Source organism: Rutidosis leptorrhynchoides, chromosome 11 (genome assembly GCF_046630445.1).
Source record: "Rutidosis leptorrhynchoides isolate AG116_Rl617_1_P2 chromosome 11, CSIRO_AGI_Rlap_v1, whole genome shotgun sequence".
In the NCBI taxonomy this organism is placed as follows: Eukaryota; Viridiplantae; Streptophyta; class Magnoliopsida; order Asterales; family Asteraceae; genus Rutidosis; species Rutidosis leptorrhynchoides.
The window spans coordinates 224,056,934-224,073,088 of record NC_092343.1 but is presented as its reverse complement, the minus strand read 5'-3'; the positions used below and the strand labels follow the sequence as shown (position 1 = coordinate 224,073,088).

General features: G+C 34.8%; 1 non-coding gene across 1 annotated transcript; it reads right to left on the bottom strand.

Moving 5' to 3' along the window:
- Window positions 1-5,211: 5,211 nt before the first annotated feature.
- LOC139878887 (small nucleolar RNA R71) lies at window positions 5,212-5,318 on the bottom strand. The gene has a single exon (XR_011769748.1). It is a non-coding gene; the product is annotated as a small nucleolar RNA R71 (small nucleolar RNA).
- Between the last annotated feature and the right edge of the window lie 10,837 nt (window positions 5,319-16,155).

Here is a 16,155-nt window from a genome sequence, read left to right as displayed (position 1 = left end):
ATCCCCGTCTGTTCCAGGTATAGAAACTCTAGCCTGAACTATAAAACAGACGTATGCTATTTGAGTTTAGTACACGTTGGTTTGCGTGTATTGTACATGTTGGTTGCATGTATGTTAAAACAGGGGTACTTATTATATAGACGTTAAAGTTTAGTTACCAGGGTGCTCAATCTTGTAGAATATTTTGATAAACGTTTCTGGATGAAATAACTGAAATCTTGTGATCCACCTTTATATACAGATTATGCGAAACACTAAAACTATGAACTCACCAACCTTTGTGTTGACACTTGTTAGCATGTTTATTCTTAGGTTCCCTAGAAGTCTTCCGCTGTTTGCTTATATGTTAGACAAGCTATGTGCATGGAGTCTTACATGGCATATTCATCAAGGAAACGTTGCATTCACTAAATCATCACCATGTATCTTATTTTGACTGCATTGTCAACGGAAGTACTATTGTAAACTATTATTTACGGTGATTTTCTATATGTAGAAATCATCAGATGTCGAAAACCTGATTTAAATATTCATTTATGGTGTGCCTTTTCAAAAGAATGCAATGTTTACAAAACGTATCATATAGAGGTCAAATACCTCGCAATGAAATCGATGAATGACGTGTTCGTCCATATGGATTTGGAGCGATCGTCACAACCGACCTGTTCCTTTTTATTTTTCTTTCCTTTCGTTTTTAGTTCCAGCCGACAGAAGACATAGCTGGGTTAATACTATCCGTATATAACATGTTATTGGACTTTTAGATTTGGTCTCGTGTAAATATAAATGGGCTGCTTTGATATACAAAAACCCGTTGGAGTTTTACGTTAATGGAACAAACAATACCACCTTCTGCTTCGATAAAATTTGCTACTAGCTGTTACAATTCGATGGTTTCCTTTGTTGTTGTATTCGATGATACACAAGTATGGTGTTGATGAAATGATGATTAAGTGATGATAAGTTACGGTATGCATGATAATTGTGATGATACGCGATGAATGATATATGATGGTGATTAGGAACGATAATTATGAAAATGATTCGATTATTATTATGATGATACATATAGATGATGAGATAATGATGATTATAGTTGATGTTAGGAAGAAAAATGATTACAGGAAACTAGTTAATAGGATTTAAAATCCTAGTTAAGACAGATACAAATAGATGGTGCAGTGGTTAAGAAGTTGTTTGTTGAGCTATAGGTCACGGGTTCGAGACTAGGGGACGCCAAATCGATGAATGACGTTTTCGTCCATATGGATTTGGAGCGATCGTCACAACCGACCTGTTCCTTTTTCTTTTTCTTTCCTTTCGTTTTTAGTTCCAGCCGACAGAAGACATAGCTGGGCTAATACTATCCGTATATAACATGTTATTGGACTTTTAGATTTGGTCTCGTGTAAATATAAATGGGCTGCTTTGATATACAAAAACCCGTTGGAGTTTTACGTTAATGGAACAAACAATACCACCTTCTGTTTCGATAAAATTTGCTACCAGCTGTTACAATTCGATTGTTTCCTTTGTTGTTGTATTCGATGATACACAAGTATGGTGTTGATGAAATGATGATTAAGTGATGATAAGTTACGGTATGCATGATAATTCTGATGATACGCGATGAATGATATATGATGGTGATTAGGAACAATAATTATGAAAATGATTCGATTATGATTATGATGATACATATAGATGATGAGATAATGATGATTATAGTAGATGTTAGGAAGAAAAATGATTACAGGAAACTAGTTAATAGGATTTAAAATCCTAGTTAAGACAGATACAAATAGATGGTGCAGTGGTTAAGAAGTTGTGTGTTGAGCTATAGGTCACGGGTTCGAGACTAGGGGACGCCATTATTTTTTTTAGTAGCAATAAAAGCTGCTGTTGGGCTTGTGCTTGCTGTTGGGCAGTGATCCTGTAGTGTATTGGGCCATGATGAATATAACGGTTAAATAAAAGTGTTGGGTGACTATGATTAGAAAAAAACTGGATAGCTCAGGTGGTTAAGGATGTTTTCGGGTTAGCGGGACGTCGCGGGTTCAAACCCGGACTTGGGCATTTTTTTAAGGACTACTTTTTGAGGTAGTTTACTTATTACTCATTATTATTATTATAATTAATATTATTATTATTATTATTATTATTCTTATTATTACAATTATTATTATTATTAACATTATTGATATTATTGTTGTTATTATTATCATTAAAAAGATCATTATTAGTAAAAGTATTATTATTATTATTATTATTATTATTATTATTATTATTAGAAGCATCGTTATTACTAAAATTATCATTTTTATTATTATTATTAGTATTGTTAAAAATTATTATTGCTATCATCATTATTATTATTATTATTATTATTATTATTATTATTATTATTATTATTATTATTATTATTATTATTATTATTATTATTATTATTATTATTATTATTATTATTATTATTATTATTATTATTATTATTATTATTATCACCGTTATTATAATTATTATTATTATTATTATTGCAAATATATATTATACAAAAATACATTACAATTATAATACATAATACTATATTTTATCATTAAAATGATATTCAATAAACTATATATAAATTATATTAATATATATATATATATATATATATATATATATATATATATATATATATATATATATATATATATATATATATTATCAAATAAACCTTAATATAAGTTCTTATTATTAATGAATGATAAATATTATAATTAAACTACCTTAATAAGAATTTATTATATTAATATTAATAAAAGAATCAATGAAGCATATAAATCATATCACTAAAAATAATATATAAATTTGTTCGATTACAATTATGTGTGTTAATATATATATAAATGATATAGGTTCATGAATCCAAGGTCAACCCTGCATTGTTCAGTTTCGTCATATGTGTTTTTACTACAAAATACAGTATCGTGAGTTTCATTTGCTCCCTTTTTAAATGCTTTTGCAATATATATTTTTGGGACTGAGAATACATGCGCTGCTTTTACAACTGTTTTACGAAATAGACACAAGTACTTGAAACTACATTCTATGGTTGAATGATCGAAATCGAATATGCCCCTTTTAGTCTGGTAATCTAAGAATTAGGGAACTGACCCCTAATTGACGCGAATGCTAAAGATAGATCTATCGGGCCCAACAAGCCCCAGCCATGATTGCGGATGCTTTAGTACTTTGAAATTTATCATGTCCGAAGGATGTCCCGGAATGATGTGGATATTCTATTTGTATCTTCTGAATGTCGATTACCAGGTGTTCAATCCATATGAATAATTTTTATGCAGATGCATGATGTTTATGAGAAATAGAAATGAAAATCTTGTGGTCTATTAAAATGATGGAAATGATTGATTATGATAAACTAATGAACTCACCAACCTTTTCGTTGACACTTTTAAGCATGTTTATTCTCAGGTATGAAAGAAATCTTCCGCTGTGTGTTTGCTCATTTTATAGATATTACTTGGAGTCATTCATTACATATTTCAAAAGATGTTGCATTCGAGTCGTTGAGTTCATCAAGATTAATATTAAGTCATTTATAGTTTGGATATATTATGAAAGGATATGCATATCTGTCAACTTTAGATGTAAGGGAAGTTTATTTTTTTAAAAACGAATGCAATATTTTTAAAACATATCATATAGAGGTCAGTACCTCGCTATGGAACTAATTATTGATGACTTTGTCCAGATGGATTTGGACGGGTCACGACATGAGTTTTGCTATCTTGTGTCATTAAAATACATGGTAAAAATTATTTATTTTTTATATATTTTTTATTGAAAAGCATATATATATATATATATATATATATATATATATATATATATATATATATATATATATATATATATATATTTACAATGTTTTTAGGAGAGGCTTAAGATTAGTCAACTCCCAAATATCACAATTGTACATGATGACTACATTACATTGGATACACAAACATAATTGAACTAAACTCAAAACTCAACCTGGATCTCTATTATTTACTTGCGGAAATCTCAATGAGTTCAGATAAGTGAACACTTCTTAGTTAATTTGATTTAAGTCTTAATACTTCGTTACTTGTTTCTTGCTACTAGTTTACTTGTTAAGTTTAAGTTTGTTTAATTGTGTAAGTTTTAGTTGTTAATCAATATCAATCAAAAACCCCCCAATCAAACAAACCCTAAGACAATTGATAGTTTCAAATATTCAACTTACACCGCTCTCTTGAGACGAACTTGATAAGAATACTTACATTGAAGTGCTATAATAACCGGGTTCTAAGTGCTCGTTAGTTGTGTATGCTTATTTGTAGTGTTTGAATCATATATAAATTTAGAGGGTTAATGATGTATCGTTGCACCACACCATCATACTTTCTCGGCGCCGCTGTCGGGAAGTGGTTAGCCTAGTTGGATATTTGGTTTAAACTTTTGATTGTTCGATCCTTTCATAGGGGTTTACCCTTACGGAAGTTACTTTTCACATTTTATATATTATTTTTGTTTGGAAAACCGCTTGTGTTTGTGTTGTGATTGAAGTATAGGTGTCTTTGGTGTATGAACACAAGGTCTCATAAGGATCAAGAGTTCACACATCCATTCTCCGATTCGAAAAAACACGTGCGCAGGGTTTACAATCGTAGAGAAGCAAGGGTATTAAGGAAGAATTTCAAAGTTTTGCCATTTTGTTTAGAAGACATGGATCCTAATGGTTAACCGATTCTCAATGAAGAGGGTAATCCAATCAACCAAGGAGAACCGGTTAATCAAGAGTTATTGAATGATCCGAATGACACACCGATGTGGAACGCTAGATTAGTGGCACCAACGATGATAGCACCGGCTATTACAGAACCACCAAGTGAAGCGGATAATTGGAAGATTGAGGGTAATTTTTTCACGTTGATTAAAGATACATACTTTCATCGGTTGATAGATGAAAATCCGTTCGAACACATCCAACATTTTAATGATCTTTGTGATATTTACAAGACCAAAAACATCACCGATGACGCTTTCAAGCTAAGGGCATTCCCCTTTACACTTCAAGGAGACGCGAAAGCTTGGATGAGAAGCTTACCATCTGATTCCATAAGAACTTTTCAAGAATTAACCAATGAGTTTATCAATCACTTCTTTCCACCGTCAAAAGTAGAACGACTTAGAATGGAGATTAATGGATTCACCCAACGGGGTGATGAGAGTTTGTATGATGCATAGGTACGATTCAAGAAGCTACTAAGAGCTTGCCCACTGCACGGTTTGACGAAGAAGGAATACATCAACACATTTTACCGGGGTACTAATGCTTTGACGATGCAATATCTTGATTCTTCATCCGGTGGGTTATTTATGTATAAATCACCAAATGCGGCCGAAATCTTATTGGAAGACATCTCGGTTAACACATATGAATGGGAACCTTCACCATGAGATTTGAAAAGGAAAAGTGTAGCACAAATCGAGAGTGATAATGGGCAAGTGACGCTTGCAAGCTTGAACAATCAATTTCAAACGTATGGGAAAGAGTTGAAAAAGCTTCAACAATCGATAGTAGCAATGCAAGTAGATTGTCAACGATGCGAGGGTCCACATCTCACGAAGAATTGTCCTAAAATTACTTAATGCAATCATGTTGATCTAGATGACATTCCCATGAATTCGGATGCTCATGTGAACTACGTGAGCAATCAAAACTATCAACGGAGAGGGACATCAAACCAAAGCTACTACAATCCTAATCAAAAACAAGTGTCATTCAACAACCAAACCAATACACCACCCAGATTCACAAACCAAAACTGAAATCAAGGTTACAACAACAACTATAACCAAAACTGAAACAACAACTTTCAGTATCAAAACTAACAAACTTACAACAATCAACCTTATAGCAACCAACCCAATTTAAATCATCAAAACAACCAAGGTTATAGTCAACCGCAAAATAACCACGGTTACAATCAACAACCTCACCAAAATACTCAAAAATCCCAACCTTCAAAGAGTTTAGAAGAAATCATGCAAAACTATATCAAAAAGGTCGAATCAACCGAAGCTTTCCTAACCAAAGAAAATGAACTTTTGAAGCAACAAATACGAAACCAACAAGCCTCATTCCAAAACCTAGAGAGCACCGTTGGGAGACTTTCAAATTAAGTTGCTGAAAGAGCACAAGGAACTTTACCTTCAAACACTCAAGTTAACCCAAACAACAACTACATTAACAACAATAACCGAAACAACCAACACCCCCAACACAACCAACAAAACCAACAAAACAACAACACAAGGGTGATTCCTATTGAAAGCACCAACCAAAACACTACCAATCTGAACAACAATTAAGCGAGTTCGTTGAATCCCAATAAAACCTGTGCTCAAGATAACTCAATTGATCCAACCGAAAATAATCAACCCGATTATCCTCAAGTTTTCACATTCAACGTTGAAGAAGACGGATTTGGTGTAGATGAAGTGTTGGAAATTAACACGATAGATTATGGGGTATTCAAGTTTTCAGAAGATTCGGACGATGCAATGTTCATTCCCTTTCAAGTTAAAAGTGTAATGTCCATAGAGGCTACCGAGTCAACATTTAAGGAATTAAAGGGTGATTATTGGGAAAGGTTGAGAAAGAGTTAAAGGTCGAAACTTTATTGAATGCAAAGGAGCAAAAGAACGAGGTCGAGGTTCTTGCTACATCAACTAAGGAGAAAAAGGAGACACCGGTCTCACATCATTCACCATTACCTCCTACACATGTAAAGGATGTGGATTGTAAGTCAACTTCAACCGACAATGAAAACATTTATGTTAAACTCCCTTTGGCGGAGGTGCTTGAGAATATGCCCAACTATGGGAAATTTTTGAAAACACTCATGGCCAAAAAGGGAGATGTTGAACAAGCATCCATCGCTTTCTTGAAAAAGGAGTGTGATGGGATTTTAAAGAAATGTAACCTATCACCAAAAATGGGTGATCCCGGACCTTTCCTTATCCCATGTAATGTGAACGGGTCAGAGATGCTTACATCTTTAGCCGACTCGGGGGGCAAGTATCAACTTCATGCCCTACTCCGTTTACAAAAGGTTAGGCTTAGGTGACATTTCACCCACTACAATGGAAGTTAAATTAATTGATCAATCAATTAGTTCTAGTGTGGGGATTGCCGAAGACTTAATTATTAAGATGGGGGACATGGAATTCCCAATCGATTTTGTCATTGTTGATATAAAGGAAGACCCGGTTGTGCCCCTTATTTTGGGGAGGCCATTCTTGGCAACCGCTGGCTCTTTCTTTAACTTTAGAACCGGGAAATTGACTCTTAGGGATAAAGGAAAATGTATGAGCATACGAACCAATCGGATTAAAGCACTATCAATACCATTGACCACACCCCAACTTATTGCTAGTATGCAAAGCATCACAGGCACAAAGCAAGTTGGTTCACCAACTAAATGTAGCAGGGGATTGACCAAGGGAGACTTAAGTAAACCTAAAAGTCAAAATGATTTCATTGAGAAGTCCATGAGAAAATTGTTTGGAGGAGTGCATCGAGCTTCATCCAAAAAGGATGAACATTTGAGAAAACGCCTTATTTCAAACTTGTCAAAACACGGAAAAATCAAACTTAAAGAGTTAATCAAGGAAGCTAAAGTAACGAATGATTGGTTAATGTCAATGCTAGGTGATGGTTGTCATGAGAATGGTTCCCTTAGTTCAAAGGGATGGGAGGTTTACCACCCCAGCATTAGTAAATTTTAAGCGGATGAGAGTCGGGTGATAGACTCGTTAAAAACTTTCCGCAATTGTGTACATAGTTTCTTTTAATTGCATTTCAATTAGAATTGTATGATATTCCGTTTCTTAGTTGCATTTACATATTTTTGCATTTCATGCATATGGGTAAAACTGGAAAACGCCAAAAATAGTTTGTGAATGGGTCAAAATAGACTTTAAATTGGAAAAACTGCAAGCAGGTAAAAAAGCGGCGCTTTTGTCCTAGGAGTGGCGCTTTTTTTTCTTAAAGAGCGACACTTCTGCTTCAAAAGCGATGCTTTAACCTGTGTTTTGGGACCAGAATAGGGCAGTAGCCAAGATAGGCGCTTTTGTTTTCAAGAGCGGTGCTTTTATTCGCCTAAGAGCGACGATTTTAAATTCGAGAGCGACGCTTTTCATTCACCAGGAACGGCGCTTTTGTTCCAAAAGCGGCGCTCCTGTACCTGGTTACTTAAGGATTCTGCCCGACCAAAACTTCACTTTTTCACACCCAACTCAATTTTTCTATCTAAGTGTGGCGTTCCCTCAACCCTAATCGACCTTACTCAACACTAAACTTCAAATTTCATCTAATTTCTTGCAAATATTCAACATTTAACATGGAAAAAGTAAGAATCCATCCTTTAAATTCATTCTTTAACATGATTCTTGTGATTTTTACTATTTTTCTCTTTATGCTTAATTTGTAGATTGTGCTTAATTAATGATGTTAATAGTCAAATTGTTGATGAATCTAGACTACATTGATGTTTATTAACATAATTTGCATGATTAGTTACATCATTTTCAACTTTGAAATTCTAGGGTTCATCCAATTTGGGAGTTTTTGAATCTGAGCCAAATTGGAGTGTTAATTGATGTTGTTAATGCTTAATTGACAGATTACCATGATTATCTTGCTTTGAATCCATCTTTTATGCTTGTATGATTTGAATTTGCAAATTAGGGTTCATAAGTTTGAGGTTTGACTTGGTTTAGCTAATCTAAGCATGTGATTAGTGATAATGTATTTGTTTGTAGCTTATTTATGTTATAACATGAAGAATTGCTATAATTTGATGAATACTCTTTGTCTTAGCCAAATTTTGAACGAATTAGACTTTGACTAGGGTTGACTTTTTGCAATTGGTTCATGTTGACCATGTTTGGCCAATGAGACCTAATGATTGATGATAATGCATGTTTAGCTTGTGATGCTACATATGATTTGACATTTCATTGCATGAGCTAAATTTTGCAACTTTTTAATGAAACTGAGATTGTTCCATGAGGGATATCCTTGTTTGATTTCATGTTTTACAATGATTAATTGCACTTGTTTTAGTCATGTATGTTATATGTTGACAAGAGTTACATGATAAAACTTGTTGTAAATTTTTGGAATCAACTTGGTGATGATGGCTGACGTTTGAAAACTAATTGTTTTTGTGCTAACTAATACCTCACCATAATGTTTCTCTTGTTTGTTTTGTTTTGTAGACTAGCGAAATCCTGAGATCACATGGTACCTCTGGTAGTGGCGCAAAGCAACAAAAGAGCATTGGAATTAAAGAAAGAGGGAAGCGGCATGCAGCTCAACAAGAAGTTGAAGAAGAAGAAACACCAATGATTCTTGAGGATATCCGGAGACTTTCGGCAGACCCCTGTTTGCAACAAATCTTGATGAACGGACGTTTTAGAGCGGGCCTAGAACTTAGGCTTAAAGATAAATTCTACCCTGGGAAGTATATTGACTGGTCTCCTCTAGATGAAGTAGGCATGCGCGAAGAGGTTGAGGATCTCCTTAAGGTTGAATATAGGAGCTTGTTACTTAGCCCTTGGATTTCAATTTTCAACTTAAATGAGCCTGTTTATGTTGTCCCAACCCTAGAGTTCACCTCCACCCTAACTGTCAACTTTACAGAAGATGCAATTGATAACCCAGATTACATGCATTTTTACTTGGCTGGAAAATCACGAAGCATAAGTATGCTTCAATTTATCAAGGCCCTAGGGATATACAGTGAATTTAAGAACAAACCCAATATCCTTTGGGATTATCTCTTGTCATGCAAAATCCCCAACACCAACCCTAAATAGTTTAACTATCCCACAGTTTAGCACCAAATGAGCGCCGGAGCTTTTAGCCCGGGAAAGACCGTGGCCAATGTAGTGACCCGAACTTTTCCATGTTTATATATATTAAATGAAATTGATATTTACATGATTAAGTGTTTCCAACATGTTAAGCAATCAAACTTGTTAAGACTTGATTAATTGAAATAGGTTTCATATAGACAATTGACCACCCAAGTTGACCGGTGATTCACGAACGTTAAAACTTGTAAAAACTATATGATGACATATATATGATTATATATATAGGTAACATGATATTATGATAAGTAAGTATCTCATTAGGTATTTTAACAATGAGTTATATACATAAAATTGTGTTTATTGAATTAAGAAACCCGAAACGATATATATAACAATTATCGTTATAACAACGTGTTACTAATTACATATGAATCATATTAAGATATTGTTACACTATGTTTAATCATGATAAATGATAAGTAAACATGTCATTATGTATATTAACAATGAACTACATATGTAAAAACAAGACTACTAACTTAAGGATTTCGAAACGAGACATATATGTAACGATTATCGTTGTAATGACATTTAAATGTATATATATCATATTAAGATATATTAATATATCATAATATCATGATAATATAATAATTTAACATCTCATTAGATATAATAAACATTGGGTTAACAACATTTAACAAGATCGTTAACTTAAAGGTTTCAAATCAACATTTACATGTAACGACTAACGATGACTTAACGACTCAGTTAAAATATATATACATGTAGTGTTTTAATATGTATTCATACTGTCATAACCCGACCTTAACCATAAGGAAGAATGCAATAACATATGATTTCATCGCGAGGTATTGACCTTTATATGCGACATTTTTCAAAAACTGTATTCGTTTTTACAATACAAACCATAACTTTTATTACAAATACAAGGTTTAAACTGTAACATCCCGCATTTTTCCGTTAAATTTATTTTAACGCCGTCTTTTTTTTTTAAATAATATCTTTCGTCATTTAATTTGGTATCTTTCGTTAACTAACATTCATAATATCCTCGTTATTTAATTATAACGTCACCCGTTTACTCGAGCGTTTTAAAATATTCGTTTGGTTATTTCCCGCACCCGCTTTGAAACTAGAGGGACCAAACTTGCCAAGGGACCAAACCTTTGACTAGGTCAAAGAGGTCAAACCTCCCTCATCCATTCATTTATCTTTTTCTTTTCCATTTTTCTTTAATACTTTCACAAATCCTCTCAAAACCCAATTCATAAATTCATCATCCAAATTCAATCAAGGAAGCTTACAACTAAACAAAATACATATTTGGAATCCTCTCTTCATCCTCTTCAATTTGATACCAACTTCATCTCATTTGGGTAACTTTCTAAAATCACTAATTTTATGTGTTCTTGAGATTTTTGAGTTATAAAGTTGTTAATTAGTGTCTATGGCTCATTGTGATGTCGTGTATGTAATTTGTATGCTCGATTTGTTGTTTTTGGTGTAACTAGCTTGAATATGAAAAATACTTGCTTAATCTTGTGTTTTGGATGCTCATATGTTGTTAGATTGTTAAAGTCCATGTTTTAATTGTGTTACTAGTATCATTAGCTTCGTTTTGATGTATAGGTTGATTAAGGAAACTCCAAGAACATGATTAGTGATTTTGTGAACTTGGATTAGGGTTTGATAAGCTTTAGATGAACTTTTGATGCACCAAATGCTATGAAATATTGTAGATAAGAATTTTGTTGCAATGTGTGTATGATTACCTTCGAAACGGCATATCATACATGTAAATTGGTTGCCCGAATCATAAAATGCGTTTTAGAACTTGAAACTTTGATTATGAACGTTTAATGCGGTTTTTGGTTATTGTTAGTGATGAATTGCTTGATAAAATGTGCTTAGTTGTTTTCCTTGTCAAATTACCTTTCTAATGATATAGGTTATGCGTTTTAAGTGTTTTCGGTGCATGAAATGTGTTATATTGTATTTTGGTTCGTGACTTGGACCATTTTTCTGCAAACTGCATGATTCCCAGGTATTGCGCGCCGCGCATTTACCCGCGCACCGCGCAGAATCAGAGATCCCAGATGTTTGCCTTCTTGGTTGAGTTCTGACCAGAAATTGCACTTGGGTGCGCGCCGCGCAACCCAGTGCGCGCCGCGCAAAAGCCCCAGGCCACTCTCTTTTGTTTTTAAATGTCACAAAAATGTTTCCGCTTAATTAAAACTCCGTTTAACATGAAACTTGACTATTAGGCTCTTATATGACTTCTCGTCTTGGGAAAATTGTCGGATACCCGACCCGACCCCGTTGACTTTGACTTTGACCAAGTTTGACTTTTAGTCAAACTTAACCAAACGATTATACAATCGTTCTAACATACTTAACTACTTGTATCGTGCATGAAACTTGACAAATTGATTCACATGCTATATTAATCGAGTCGTAACGAGCCATAGGACTAATTGAACATCTTTGACCGTTTGTGTTTACCGTTATTGATATAACCTATATGTTTAGGTCAAGACTAGCTTTGTCTTTGCACGCGTCTACTTGTTGAAGTACTTTATTAACTCTTGCACTCAAGGTGAGATCATAGTCCCACTTTTTTTACTCTTTTGAACTTACTTTTGGGATGAGAAAACATAAACAATTCTTTTGAACTAAGTGAACACAAGAACGGGAAAACAAACATTCTACATACGAGTTTAGAACAAAAAGCCTCAATCCGATTATCATTAGTTACATCAGATGGTGTAAGCGAGAACTTATGTTATATGGCCATATGGGTTGACAACCCTCATCTCTGACGGTTCGCTACCGTCTACGGATGAAATATATTTTCGAGAATCAGTGTTTGTTCTAGCACTATGGATGGGGTATACAATGGATGGAATGTTAAGCTTTGATAATTGGGTGCTCGTGAATATTAACTTTTAGAATGTATTACTATTATTTCAACTTTTCAAACCTTGTGGTTCGACTTACTTACTTTTACTCACCTACTTACTTAAACCTATGATTTCACCAACGTTTTCGTTGACAGATTTCTATGTTTTTCTCAGGTCTTGCACGATATGTGATACATGCTTCCGCTCACTATTTGATACTTGTATTGGATGTCGAGTATACATGCATTTCTTGGAGCGTCTTTTGACTTCACTTTAAACCGTGTCGCCTAGATTTCATTTGTACTTATAACTTTGTAACTTAACTTTTGGTTGAACAATTCTTGTAAACTTTGGAAACAATCTTTATTTTGAAATGAAGGCGACATTTTTTGGTCAAACATTGTCATAAAGACTTATGACCATGCATTGGGACCCACGTAGACGACGCCGTCACTTGACGATTTGTCGGGGTCGCTACAAGTGGTATCAGAGCCTTGGTTGTAGGGATTTAGAGTTCATTTGTGTTCACCTCGAGTCATAGGGTACATAGGTGAATCTAGACTACAACCGGCATATAGACTGAAGTAGGAATTATTTGACTAATTGTGCATTTATACTCGAACTCTTCTATCATATCTAACTCGTATTCGATCTTGATCTTACGTTGATAAATTTTGTTGATGCGCCACCTTGACTTTATGAAGTAATGTTAAATGCACATGAGAATCAGGGTAATATAATTTCCGGGATTATATTACGGTGATTCACATGGACGTTCCGACATTATGACATAAAGAATTTAAGGCGAGTCAAGGAAAATTTTCTCTCTATCCTTATTCCATACTCCGGTTAGTATTGTTGAAAATACTAACCAACGATATTCTTGTGTCATGAAGGAACAATGGCTCACCAAGGTCAACACAACACTCCTCTCGAAACTCTTGAACAAGCTCTTCAACGAATGATAACCACCGCCGTGGGTACGGCCGTGGCCGATCACTTTTCCAACAACACCAATCGTGGAGCCGGTAATTCAAGCGAAGGTTGCTCCTACAAGAACTTCATGAAGTACAACCCTCCCACTTTCGATGGAACCGGAGGACCGGTTGTTCTCACCCGATGGTTTGAACAAATGGAGACCGTTTTTAACACAAGCGGTTGTCGAGACCAAGATAAGGTCAAGTTTTCCACCCTCACTTTCACCGGCATTGCTCTCTCGTGGTGGAACAAGTACGTACAATCGGTGGGTATCGATGAAGCCCACACACTCTCATGGACCTAATTAAGAGAAAGAATGATCACCGAATATTTTCTGCGCGACGAGACTCGAAGGCTCGAACAGGGTCTAAGGAATTTAAAAACGGTTGGGAATGACCTCGGAACTTATAATCAACGGTTCACCGAACTAGTCTCAATGTGTCCAAATCTCATGACTCACGAATCACTAAGAGTCGAACTTTACATGGATGGCCTCCCTAAGAGTATTCAACACGGGGTAATGGCATCCCAACCCACTAACCTACAAGAGGCTTTAACAAAGGCCCACCAAACCTTAGAAATGGTGAATGAAATGGAAGCACCGGTACGAATGGTCGAGAACCACCCGGGTAACAACAAAAGAAAATGGGAAGCCTCGCAACCAAGCAACCACAACAATAACAACTTCACCAAAGAGCCCTTTTTCCCCGGCGACAAGAAAGGGTATGCCGGAAAACTACCTTTTTGTAACGAATGCCACAAGCATCACTTTGAAGGATGTGGCAGGTTTCGCCACCGGCGCCAAGGAAGTGGTCACATCGACAAACATTGTGGAAGTGCCACCCCCGTCACTCGAAAGGGACCCAACACACAAAAGTCGGTCACTTGTTACGCATGTGGCCAAACGGGTCATTTTAGGAATGAATGCTCAAATAAGAAAATCAACCCCAACGCACGCCATTGAACTTTCAACCTCGACACCTAGGATGCCCGAGACGACGATGGACTAGTCACGGGTACGTTTCTTCACAACAAACCGTATATTTCATACTTATTCGATTCGAGTACCGTTAGACATTTTATAACCAAGGATTTGACTTGTACTCTTTACATTCCACCTTTTTCCCCTAGATACTACTTAGGCGATTTAAGCTACCAACGGAAAATATTGTGTGCCTATAAATATTATCGGAGGATATACGTTAAGAAATTGAACTCGACACCAATAGAACTAAGGAACTCAAAACCTATACATTAAGGAGAAATTGTTGCCCTACATTTATGTATAGATTATTGTGAACTAAGAAATTTTCGGTTGGAAACCGATACCCTCTCCCTCGCATCCATGACCTCATGATTATTTGCACGAATCCCGTATGTTCCAAATCGACCTCCGTTCCAGTTATCATCAATTGGGGGTTAAGGGAGACGATGTCTGTAGTGACCCGAACTTTTCCATGTTTATATATATTAATTGAGATTGATATTTACATGATTAAATGTTTCCAACATGTTAAGCAATCAAACTTGTTAAGACTTGATTAATTGAAATAGGTTTCATATAGACAATTGACCACCCAAGTTGACCGGTGATTCACGAACGTTAAACCTTGTAAAAACTATATGATGACATATATATGGTTATATATATAGTTAACATGATATTATGATATGTAAACATATCATTAAGTATATTAGCAATGAACTACATATGTAAAAACAAGACTACTAACTTAATGATTTTGAAACGAGACATATATGTAACGATTATCGTTGTAACGACATTTAATGTATATATATCATATTAATAGATATTCGTACATCATAATATCATGATAATATAATAATTTAAAATCTCTTTTGATATTATAAACATTGGGTTAACAACATTTAACAAGATCGTTAACCTAAAGGTTTCAAAACAACATTTACATGTAACGACTAACGATGACTTAACGACTCAGTTAAAATGTATATACATGTAGTGTTTTAATATGTATTCATACACTTTTGAAAGACTTCAAGACACTTATCAAAATACTTCTACTTAACAAAAATGCTTACAATTACATCCTCGTTCAGTTTCATCAACAATTCTACTCGTATGCACCCGTATTCGTACTCGTACAATACACAGCTTTTAGATGTATGTACTATTTGTAACATCCCGCCTTTTTCCGTCAACTTTTCCGTTTAACTATTTAAACTCCGTTATATGTTTATAACATCACCCGTTTACTCGAGCGTTTTAAAAATATTCGTTTGGTTAATTCCCGCACCCGCTCTGAAACTTGAGGGACTAGTTCCGCCACTTGACCAAAGAGGTGGCTAGTAGTTG